We start from the raw sequence: 8,985 nt of genomic DNA, 5'->3' as shown, positions 1-8,985 counted from the left end.
TTAATATGATATAATAAAGAATAATGAAATTAAATGATTGTATATTATATATATAGAGAGAATTTCGGGTTCCACCTATATAAATATAAAATATGTGACTGAGGTTCCACTTATAATAATATATAGAGAGAACCTCGGTTCCACCTATATAAATTAAATATAAAATATGTGACTGAGGTTCCACTTATAATAATATATAGAGAGAACCTCGGTTCCACCTATATAAATATAAAATATGTGACCGAGGTTCCACTTATAATATATAGAGAGAACCTCGGTTCCACCTATATAAATATAAAATATGTGACTGAGGTTCCACTTATAAATAATATATAGAGAGAACCTCGGTTCCAGCATATAAATATAAAATATGTGACTGTGGTTCCACGTATAATATATAGAGAGAACCTCGGTTCCACCTATATAAATATAAAATATGTGACTGAGGTTCCACTTATAATATATAGAGAGAACCTCGGTTCCAGCATATAAATATAAAATATGTAACTAAGATGTTCTGAAAGGCATAGAATATTAATGTAATATAATTATAAATAAAGAATAATGAAATTAAGTGATTGTATCATTAAAATAATACATGAAAATGCAAAGGTCTGTGGTGCCCCATGTGAAAAATGGCGTATATAAACAAGTTGTGTCCAAAAACCTATATAGGGGAGTGGTGTTGCGCAAGGCAAGTTCATATGAGAGAAAATTAAAAATGAAAAATTCATATGAATGTGGAGTGTTGCCTTGCCAGCATAGGTTATTAATATAATATAATAAAGAATAATGAAGTTAAGTGATTGTATTATATGTAATACATGACAATATATGGGTGAGTGGTTCCCTTTGGAAAAAATGGCGTATATAAAGAGATTGTGTCCAGAAACCTATATAGGGGAGTGGTGTTGCGCAAGGCAAGTTCATATGAGAGAAAATTAAAAATGAAAAATTCATATGAATGTGGAGTGTTGCCTTGCCAGCATAGATTATTATAATAATATAATAAAGAATAATGAAGTTAAATGGATTGCATTATTGAAATAATACATGAAAATGCAAAGGTCTGTGGTTCCCCTTGTGAAAAATGGCGTATATAAACAAGTTGTGTCCAAAAACCTATATAGGGGAGTGGTGTTGCGCAAGGCAAGTTCATATGAGAGAAAATTAAAAATGAAAAATTCATATGAATGTGGAGTGTTGCCTTGACAGCATAGGTTATTAATATAATATAATAAAGAATAATGAAGTTAAGTGATTGTATTATATGTAATACATGACAATATATGGGTGAGTGGTTCCCTTTGGAAAAAATGGTGTATATAAAGAGATTGTGTCCAGAAACCTATATAGGGGAGTGGTGTTGCGCAAGGCAAGTTCATATGAGAGAAAATTAAAAATGAAAAATTCATATGAATGTGGAGTGTTGCCTTGCCAGCATAGGTTATTAATATGATATAATAAAGAATAATGAAATTAAATGATTGTATATTATATATATAGAGAGAATTTCGGTTCCACCTATATAAATATAAAATATGTGACTGAGGTTCCACTTATAATAATATATAGAGAGAACCTCGGTTCCACCTATATAAATTAAATATAAAATATGTGACTGAGGTTCCACTTATAATAATATATAGAGAGAACCTCGGTTCCACCTATATAAATATAAAATATGTGACCGAGGTTCCACTTATAATATATAGAGAGAACCTCGGTTCCACCTATATAAATATAAAATATGTGACTGAGGTTCCACTTATAAATAATATATAGAGAGAACCTCGGTTCCAGCATATAAATATAAAATATGTGACTGTGGTTCCACGTATAATATATAGAGAGAACCTCGGTTCCACCTATATAAATATAAAATATGTGACTGAGGTTCCACTTATAATATATAGAGAGATCCTCGGTTCCAGCATATAAATATAAAATATGTAACTAAGATGTTCTGAAAGGCATAGAATATTAATGTAATATAATTATAAATAAAGAATAATGAAATTAAGTGATTGTATCATTAAAATAATACATGAAAATGCAAAGGGTCTGTGGTGCCCCCATGTGAAAAATGGCGTATATAAACAAGTTGTGTCCAAAAACCTATATAGGGGAGTGGTGTTGCGCAAGGCAAGTTCATATGAGAGAAAATTAAAAATGAAAAATTCATATGAATGTGGAGTGTTGCCTTGCCAGCATAGGTTATTAATATAATATAATAAAGAATAATGAAGTTAAGTGATTGTATTATATGTAATACATGACAATATATGGGTGAGTGGTTCCCTTTGGAAAAAATGGCGTATATAAAGAGATTGTGTCCAGAAACCTATATAGGGGAGTGGTGTTGCGCAAGGCAAGTTCATATGAGAGAAAATTAAAAATGAAAAATTCATATGAATGTGGAGTGTTGCCTTGCCAGCATAGGTTATTAATATAATATAATAAAGAATAATGAAGTTAAGTGATTGTATTATATGTAATACATGACAATATATGGGTGAGTGGTTCCCTTTGGAAAAAATGGCGTATATAAAGAGATTGTGTCCAGAAACCTATATAGGGGAGTGGTGTTGCGCAAGGCAAGTTCATATGAGAGAAAATTAAAAATGAAAAATTCATATGAATGTGGAGTGTTGCCTTGCCAGCATAGATTATTATAATAATATAATAAAGAATAATGAAGTTAAATGGATTGCATTATTGAAATAATACATGAAAATGCAAAGGCGTGGCCTGGAAAAATGGCGTATATAAACAAGTTGTGCCAAAAACCATAAGGGAGTGGTGTTGCGCAAGGCAAGTTCATATGAGAGAAAATTAAAAATGAAAAATTCATATGAATGTGGAGTGTTGCCTTGACAGCATAGGTTATTAATATAATATAATAAAGAATAATGAAGTTAAGTGATTGTATTATATGTAATACATGACAATATATGGGTGAGTGGTTCCCTTTGGAAAAAATGGCGTATATAAAGAGATTGTGTCCAGAAACCTATATAGGGGAGTGGTGTTGCGCAAGGCAAGTTCATATGAGAGAAAATTAAAAATGAAAAATTCATATGAATGTGGAGTGTTGCCTTGCCAGCATAGGTTATTAATATGATATAATAAAGAATAATGAAATTAAATGATTGTATATTATATATATAGAGAGAATTTCGGTTCCACCTATATAAATATAAAATATGTGACTGAGGTTCCACTTATAATAATATATAGAGAGAACCTCGGTTCCACCTATATAAATTAAATATAAAATATGTGACTGAGGTTCCACTTATAATAATATATAGAGAGAACCTCGGTTCCACCTATATAAATATAAAATATGTGACCGAGGTTCCACTTATAATATATAGAGAGAACCTCGGTTCCACCTATATAAATATAAAATATGTGACTGAGGTTCCACTTATAAATAATATATAGAGAGAACCTCGGTTCCAGCATATAAATATAAAATATGTGACTGTGGTTCCACGTATAATATATAGAGAGAACCTCGGTTCCACCTATATAAATATAAAATATGTGACTGAGGTTCCACTTATAATATATAGAGAGAACCTCGGTTCCAGCATATAAATATAAAATATGTAACTAAGATGTTCTGAAAGGCATAGAATATTAATGTAATATAATTATAAATAAAGAATAATGAAATTAAGTGATTGTATCATTAAAATAATACATGAAAATGCAAAGGGTCTGTGGTGCCCCATGTGAAAAATGGCGTATATAAACAAGTTGTGTCCAAAAACCTATATAGGGGAGTGGTGTTGCGCAAGGCAAGTTCATATGAGAGAAAATTAAAAATGAAAAATTCATATGAATGTGGAGTGTTGCCTTGCCAGCATAGGTTATTAATATAATATAATAAAGAATAATGAAGTTAAGTGATTGTATTATATGTAATACATGACAATATATGGGTGAGTGGTTCCCTTTGGAAAAAATGGCGTATATAAAGAGATTGTGTCCAGAAACCTATATAGGGGAGTGGTGTTGCGCAAGGCAAGTTCATATGAGAGAAAATTAAAAATGAAAAATTCATATGAATGTGGAGTGTTGCCTTGCCAGCATAGGTTATTAATATGATATAATAAAGAATAATGAAATTAAATGATTGTATATTATATATATAGAGAGAATTTCGGTTCCACCTATATAAATATAAAATATGTGACTGAGGTTCCACTTATAATAATATATAGAGAGAACCTCGGTTCCACCTATATAAATTAAATATAAAATATGTGACTGAGGTTCCACTTATAATAATATATAGAGAGAACCTCGGTTCCACCTATATAAATATAAAATATGTGACCGAGGTTCCACTTATAATATATAGAGAGAACCTCGGTTCCACCTATATAAATATAAAATATGTGACTGAGGTTCCACTTATAAATAATATATAGAGAGAACCTCGGTTCCAGCATATAAATATAAAATATGTGACTGTGGTTCCACGTATAATATATAGAGAGAACCTCGGTTCCACCTATATAAATATAAAATATGTGACTGAGGTTCCACTTATAATATATAGAGAGAACCTCGGTTCCAGCATATAAATATAAAATATGTAACTAAGATGTTCTGAAAGGCATAGAATATTAATGTAATATAATTATAAATAAAGAATAATGAAATTAAGTGATTGTATCATTAAAATAATACATGAAAATGCAAAGGTCTGTGGTGCCCCATGTGAAAAATGGCGTATATAAACAAGTTGTGTCCAAAAACCTATATAGGGGAGTGGTGTTGCGCAAGGCAAGTTCATATGAGAGAAAATTAAAAATGAAAAATTCATATGAATGTGGAGTGTTGCCTTGCCAGCATAGGTTATTAATATAATATAATAAAGAATAATGAAGTTAAGTGATTGTATTATATGTAATACATGACAATATATGGGTGAGTGGTTCCCTTTGGAAAAAATGGCGTATATAAAGAGATTGTGTCCAGAAACCTATATAGGGGAGTGGTGTTGCGCAAGGCAAGTTCATATGAGAGAAAATTAAAAATGAAAAATTCATATGAATGTGGAGTGTTGCCTTGCCAGCATAGGTTATTAATATGATATAATAAAGAATAATGAAATTAAATGATTGTATATTATATATATAGAGAGAATTTCGGTTCCACCTATATAAATATAAAATATGTGACTGAGGTTCCACTTATAATAATATATAGAGAGAACCTCGGTTCCACCTATATAAATTAAATATAAAATATGTGACTGAGGTTCCACTTATAATAATATATAGAGAGAACCTCGGTTCCACCTATATAAATATAAAATATGTGACCGAGGTTCCACTTATAATATATAGAGAGAACCTCGGTTCCACCTATATAAATATAAAATATGTGACTGAGGTTCCACTTATAAATAATATATAGAGAGAACCTCGGTTCCAGCATATAAATATAAAATATGTGACTGTGGTTCCACGTATAATATATAGAGAGAACCTCGGTTCCACCTATATAAATATAAAATATGTGACTGAGGTTCCACTTATAATATATAGAGAGAACCTCGGTTCCAGCATATAAATATAAAATATGTAACTAAGATGTTCTGAAAGGCATAGAATATTAATGTAATATAATTATAAATAAAGAATAATGAAATTAAGTGATTGTATCATTAAAATAATACATGAAAATGCAAAGGTCTGTGGTGCCCCATGTGAAAAATGGCGTATATAAACAAGTTGTGTCCAAAAACCTATATAGGGGAGTGGTGTTGCGCAAGGCAAGTTCATATGAGAGAAAATTAAAAATGAAAAATTCATATGAATGTGGAGTGTTGCCTTGCCAGCATAGGTTATTAATATAATATAATAAAGAATAATGAAGTTAAGTGATTGTATTATATGTAATACATGACAATATATGGGTGAGTGGTTCCCTTTGGAAAAAATGGCGTATATAAAGAGATTGTGTCCAGAAACCTATATAGGGGAGTGGTGTTGCGCAAGGCAAGTTCATATGAGAGAAAATTAAAAATGAAAAATTCATATGAATGTGGAGTGTTGCCTTGCCAGCATAGGTTATTAATATGATATAATAAAGAATAATGAAATTAAATGATTGTATATTATATATATAGAGAGAATTTCGGTTCCACCTATATAAATATAAAATATGTGACTGAGGTTCCACTTATAATAATATATAGAGAGAACCTCGGTTCCACCTATATAAATTAAATATAAAATATGTGACTGAGGTTCCACTTATAATAATATATAGAGAGAACCTCGGTTCCACCTATATAAATATAAAATATGTGACCGAGGTTCCACTTATAATATATAGAGAGAACCTCGGTTCCACCTATATAAATATAAAATATGTGACTGAGGTTCCACTTATAAATAATATATAGAGAGAACCTCGGTTCCAGCATATAAATATAAAATATGTGACTGTGGTTCCACGTATAATATATAGAGAGAACCTCGGTTCCACCTATATAAATATAAAATATGTGACTGAGGTTCCACTTATAATATATAGAGAGAACCTCGGTTCCAGCATATAAATATAAAATATGTAACTAAGATGTTCTGAAAGGCATAGAATATTAATGTAATATAATTATAAATAAAGAATAATGAAATTAAGTGATTGTATCATTAAAATAATACATGAAAATGCAAAGGTCTGTGGTGCCCCATGTGAAAAATGGCGTATATAAACAAGTTGTGTCCAAAAACCTATATAGGGGAGTGGTGTTGCGCAAGGCAAGTTCATATGAGAGAAAATTAAAAATGAAAAATTCATATGAATGTGGAGTGTTGCCTTGCCAGCATAGGTTATTAATATAATATAATAAAGAATAATGAAGTTAAGATTGTATTATATTAAAACAATGGAGGTCAAAAATATAAAATTAAATATAGATATAATAAAGAATAATGAAATTAAATGATTGTATAATTATATATATATAGAGAGAATTTCGGTTCCACCTATATAAATATAAAATATGTGACTGAGGTTCCACTTATAATAATATATAGAGAGAAACCTCGGTTCCACCTATATAAATTAAATATAAAATATGTGACTGAGGTTCCACTTATAATAATATATAGAGAGAACCTCGGTTCCACCTATATAAATATAAAATATGTGACCGAGGTTCCACTTATAATATATAGAGAGAACCTCGGTTCCACCTATATAAATATAAAATATGTGACTGAGGTTCCACTTATAAATAATATATAGAGAGAACCTCGGTTCCAGCATATAAATATAAAATATGTGACTGTGGTTCCACGTATAATATATAGAGAGAACCTCGGTTCCACCTATATAAATATAAAATATGTGACTGAGGTTCCACTTATAATATATAGAGAGAACCTCGGTTCCAGCATATAAATATAAAATATGTAACTAAGATGTTCTGAAAGGCATAGAATATTAATGTAATATAATTATAAATAAAGAATAATGAAATTAAGTGATTGTATCATTAAAATAATACATGAAAATGCAAAGGTCTGTGGTGCCCCATGTGAAAAATGGCGTATATAAACAAGTTGTGTCCAAAAACCTATATAGGGGAGTGGTGTTGCGCAAGGCAAGTTCATATGAGAGAAAATTAAAAATGAAAAATTCATATGAATGTGGAGTGTTGCCTTGCCAGCATAGGTTATTAATATAATATAATAAAGAATAATGAAGTTAAGTGATTGTATTATATGTAATACATGACAATATATGGGTGAGTGGTTCCCTTTGGAAAAAAATGGCGTATATAAAGAGATTGTGTCCAGAAAACCTATATAGGGGAGTGGTGTTGCGCAAGGCAAGTTCATATGAGAGAAAATTAAAAATGAAAAATTCATATGAATGTGGAGTGTTGCCTTGCCAGCATAGGTTATTAATATGATATAATAAAGAATAATGAAATTAAATGATTGTATATTATATATATAGAGAGAATTTCGGTTCCACCTATATAAATATAAAATATGTGACTGAGGTTCCACTTATAATAATATATAGAGAGAACCTCGGTTCCACCTATATAAATTAAATATAAAATATGTGACTGAGGTTCCACTTATAATAATATATAGAGAGAACCTCGGTTCCACCTATATAAATATAAAATATGTGACCGAGGTTCCACTTATAATATATAGAGAGAACCTCGGTTCCACCTATATAAATATAAATATGTGACTGAGGTTCCACTTATAAATAATATATAGAGAGAACCTCGGTTCCAGCATATAAATATAAAATATGTGACTGTGGTTCCATATAATATATAGAGAGAACCTCGGTTCCACCTATATAAATATAAAATATGTGACTGAGGTTCCACTTATAATATATAGAGAGAACCCTCGGTTCCAGCATATAAATATAAAATATGTAACTAAGATGTTCTGAAAGGCATAGAATATTAATGTAATATAATTATAAATAAAGAATAATGAAATTAAGTGATTGTATCATTAAAATACTACATGAAAATGCAAAGGTCTGTGGTGCCCCATGTGAAAAATGGCGTATATAAACAAGTTGTGTCCAAAAACCTATATAGGGGAGTGGTGTTGCGCAAGGCAAGTTCATATGAGAAAGAAAATTAAAAATGAAAATTCATATGAATGTGGAGTGTTGCCTTGCCAGCATAGGGTTATTAATATAATATAATAAAGAATAATGAAGTTAAGTGATTGTATTATATGTAATACATGACAATATATGGGTGAGTGGTTCCCTTTGGAAAAAATGGCGTATATAAAGAGATTGTGTCCAGAAACCTATAGGGGGAGTGGTGTTGCGCAAGGCAAGTTCATATGAGAGAAAATTAAAAATGAAAAATTCATATGAATGTGGAGTGTTGCCTTGCCAGCATAGGTTATTAATATGATATAATAAAGAATAATGAAATTAAATGATTGTATATTATAT

The sequence above is a fragment of the Drosophila mojavensis genome, unplaced genomic scaffold, assembly GCF_018153725.1.
Source record: "Drosophila mojavensis isolate 15081-1352.22 unplaced genomic scaffold, ASM1815372v1 contig_55, whole genome shotgun sequence".
Classification (NCBI taxonomy): domain Eukaryota; kingdom Metazoa; phylum Arthropoda; class Insecta; order Diptera; family Drosophilidae; genus Drosophila; species Drosophila mojavensis.
The sequence above is the reverse complement of the archived record's forward strand: the minus strand, read 5'-3'. Positions refer to the sequence as shown.